The sequence below is a fragment of the Schistocerca piceifrons genome, chromosome 1, assembly GCF_021461385.2.
Source record: "Schistocerca piceifrons isolate TAMUIC-IGC-003096 chromosome 1, iqSchPice1.1, whole genome shotgun sequence".
NCBI classification, from domain to species: Eukaryota; Metazoa; Arthropoda; class Insecta; order Orthoptera; family Acrididae; genus Schistocerca; species Schistocerca piceifrons.
The window spans coordinates 622,217,606-622,222,083 of NC_060138.1; positions in this window are offsets into that span (position 1 = coordinate 622,217,606).

A 4,478-nucleotide genomic window follows, 5' to 3' on the forward strand; every position below is an offset into this window, starting at 1 on the left:
GGTTAACAAAGTGCATGACTGAGGTTACAAAATACTGTAATTGCATGCAGGCTTGTCTGAAAATGAAATTCTGAAACTCAGATCTTACAGTTAAATTTTCGTTGAGACATTTGAGTCTCATCTTTAGCTATGATAATGATGGAATCTGAAGAAAAGAATTAAATAAGCTGAAGATAAGAAAAGAAGTTTGTGTTGGGGAGGGCATTGTACTTAGGTGGTCCATGCAGCAACATTAACCATAGTGCTGTGACAGTGTAATCGTTAGCATTCCTACCTAGCAAGCTCTAGACCTGGGTTCAAGTCCTGGCAGTGGCACAAATTTTCATTCATTTCTTCAGATTTCATCATTATCGTAAATTCTGGAGTGGTTAGAGGCGATAAATCCAAGCACTTCAGTTGCAAAATAGTCGGAAGATGAAGACGATGATGAATTAACTGTCTAGGCTGCAACTCTCCAAGGGGATGAGATCAAATGAACAGTAAGAATAATGCATCATTTTGTGGACTTCGTCATATCTGCTGCATGGCTAGAATACAGATAAGATTCTATCCAAAATAAATGGGCAAGAAAGAATATAATGCAGAATGCAATATTATGCATTTAAACTTGACACTGCTCAAAATATGATCTACTGAAGGGGCCAACTGAACAAAATGAGAGCATCTCAGAAGAGGATGATAGACAGCAAGAGTGCAAATGTGCGAGAATAGCTCAGGCGATGCCACTTGTTCAATATAGGCTGTTAAAAGCCTTACAATTGCCTCAGATGAGAAATTCTCACAAGTAATTCTCTTCCCAGATGTTGGTTCACAGGATGTAAGCGTCACACGTTCATTCATTGTACAGAATGCAAGATATTTTTATGTGTCACAAATGATCACAACTGTTTCTTGAAGTTTCACAGTATGTAATCTAAAAATTGCATTAGTTGAAGTTGTGTGGCGGCGCGGTTGGTTTTGTCCTGCACGTATCTGTGAACTCGTTGCAGCAGGTCGCCAGTAGGGAAGCTGAGCGAAGACCTACTGTACTGGAACTCGCACCAGGCTGCATACAACGTACCTATTCTAAGAATCGGGAAAAGGTGTTAATTTTGAATGAAAGGTGAATACTGGCAAAACTTGGTATATTTTGAAGCCAAGAATTACACATTCACAACCAAGCCCGTTCTAATCCTTACACAGTCATGCACTGACACTTTCATTAACGTTAGCAAGCTTATAGTAACGGATTTCCCGAAATCTGAAAAGCTATTGAGCACGGATTCTTCTTAAATGGAAATGCTCACCACACTATTAAGTTTATCAGTGTCTAATGCACTCAAGTCATCAATATGCCAACTGGATTTACTGTCTTTTCTCATACACAAAATTACTTAAAAAATCCGTACTTTCTAAAAAACACACCAGAATTAACATGCCTTCACTTTTGACACATGTCGCCCAACTGAAATCGGCAAATTATAACTTCTTTTGGAGCTCATATTAGACATGACTTTACCATTGAAAGGCTGGGTTCCGACTACCTAGACTGTTGTAAGCATTCTGTATCTCCCAGAGAAAAGACGCTTGAAGAATAGTCCGCTCTGACTGGCCAGTTTTCTTTAAAACCTATAGAAGAACATTATTATCCAGCATTAGTCCGCGCTTTTCATGACTAACCAATCAACAAATAACACGCTTTCGAACTGTACTTAGCCCAAAGTAAATAGTTAACATTCTGATATTTTCTTTATACTTTACATTATTAACTAATTGCACTTGCACTCGAATTAGCTTTGCTTTTACCATGAACTTACTTAACATACATTTGTATTATCATACAAAATTCCCCATCATCTGCCTTCACACTGTTTTAAAAATTTCTCACAGTATTGCCTTCATCAGCAGAAAAATGATCTACATATTTACTTTGGACCACATTCACACATCATTCACACTACAAAAAGCATATACAAAACTCTACAAACGTAAATAAACAAAAAATCTAGAAATAAACAGAACAATATACAAAAACGTTCTCTTGACCTGTTTCTTGAATGTCTCTGTACACTACTGGACTGTGATGGATGAAAATTAAAACTACGTACTCGACTGAACCTATTTCAGACCACCTGTCACTGTGCACACATGAGGCATTCTCCCGATCACAGGCTTTAGACAGGAGCAATATAAGGCACCACACCTCACACCCCCTATGATCATAAAGTTTTTCTTTTCAAAAATTTTAGAACTATGCAAATTATTGAACTTGGCTTCAAATGTTAAATATTTCAAAAAATTCTTATTCTTATAAACTAAAATTACAAATTTCTTACTCTGGACTTAGGAGTCTACAGATAACATAGCCTAATATTTTAATTTCTCTATGAAAAATCATTTCTTACTTGACAAAACTGATGCAAATTTTCAAAACAAGTTTTCAGCATTTTAATAACTTTTTAACCATTTTTAAATTCATGTTTCATGAAAGTCATTTGAAGTTACTTTTTTTCTTTTTATTTAAAGGCACTGCAATTTTTGTCCTTCCATTTAATAATGGTATTTTATCCTACCTTAGCACAAGCACATCACTATAGTTGACACATACATTTCCCTGGTATTATTATGGCACCTTTGCATTGTAGCATCCATAGCATTCCTCCATTCTCCACATATCTGTCCTTCTGGGGTTTACATGCAATGTTGTCCCTGAAACCATAGTTCTGTCTAAGACTACTTTCTTTACATACATCCTAATACACAATCACTTATTACTACAAAAAATTATTTACAAATTTTATATTTCATTTAACTAGATTTCAAATGAAAGTAAAGTAGCAGACTAATGCTTCTTTTAATCAGCAAGATCAAATCTACTAGAAATTTTTTCAACAATTTATTCTCTTTAAAAGATTTAATGCATCTTTTTAAAAGAACTAGTTGCTACTGAAAACAAAATTAAACTTTTTCTTTTACTTGAAGCAAACTGGAGAAAATTTAATTGTGAAAAACACATTTCACACAAAGCAATTATGTACAAACATTTTATAATACCTAGTTACCACTTTTATGCAGTGTCTCTTTGCATCACTTCTTATTTTTTTACCATTATTGAACAGGAAACAATTTTTTTATTTATAATATATATATATATATTTCATCATTATCGTAAATTCTGGAGTGGTTAGAGGCGATAAATCCAAGCACTTCAGTTGCAAAATAGTCGGAAGATGAAGACGATGATGAATTAACTGTCTAGGCTGCAACTCTCCAAGGGGATGAGATCAAATGAACAGTAAGAATAATGCATCATTTTGTGGACTTCGTCATATCTGCTGCATGGCTAGAATACAGATAAGATTCTATCCAAAATAAATGGGCAAGAAAGAATATAATGCAGAATGCAATATTATGCATTTAAACTTGACACTGCTCAAAATATGATCTACTGAAGGGGCCAACTGAACAAAATGAGAGCATCTCAGAAGAGGATGATAGACAGCAAGAGTGCAAATGTGCGAGAATAGCTCAGGCGATGCCACTTGTTCAATATAGGCTGTTAAAAGCCTTACAATTGCCTCAGATGAGAAATTCTCACAAGTAATTCTCTTCCCAGATGTTGGTTCACAGGATGTAAGCGTCACACGTTCATTCATTGTACAGAATGCAAGATATTTTTATGTGTCACAAATGATCACAACTGTTTCTTGAAGTTTCACAGTATGTAATCTAAAAATTGCATTAGTTGAAGTTGTGTGGCGGCGCGGTTGGTTTTGTCCTGCACGTATCTGTGAACTCGTTGCAGCAGGTCGCCAGTAGGGAAGCTGAGCGAAGACCTACTGTACTGGAACTCGCACCAGGCTGCATACAACGTACCTATTCTAAGAATCGGGAAAAGGTGTTAATTTTGAATGAAAGGTGAATACTGGCAAAACTTGGTATATTTTGAAGCCAAGAATTACACATTCACAACCAAGCCCGTTCTAATCCTTACACAGTCATGCACTGACACTTTCATTAACGTTAGCAAGCTTATAGTAACGGATTTCCCGAAATCTGAAAAGCTATTGAGCACGGATTCTTCTTAAATGGAAATGCTCACCACACTATTAAGTTTATCAGTGTCTAATGCACTCAAGTCATCAATATGCCAACTGGATTTACTGTCTTTTCTCATACACAAAATTACTTAAAAAATCCGTACTTTCTAAAAAACACACCAGAATTAACATGCCTTCACTTTTGACACATGTCGCCCAACTGAAATCGGCAAATTATAACTTCTTTTGGAGCTCATATTAGACATGACTTTACCATTGAAAGGCTGGGTTCCGACTACCTAGACTGTTGTAAGCATTCTGTATCTCCCAGAGAAAAGACGCTTGAAGAATAGTCCGCTCTGACTGGCCAGTTTTCTTTAAAACCTATAGAAGAACATTATTATCCAGCATTAGTCCGCGCTTTTCATGACTAACCAATCAACAAATAACACGCTTTCG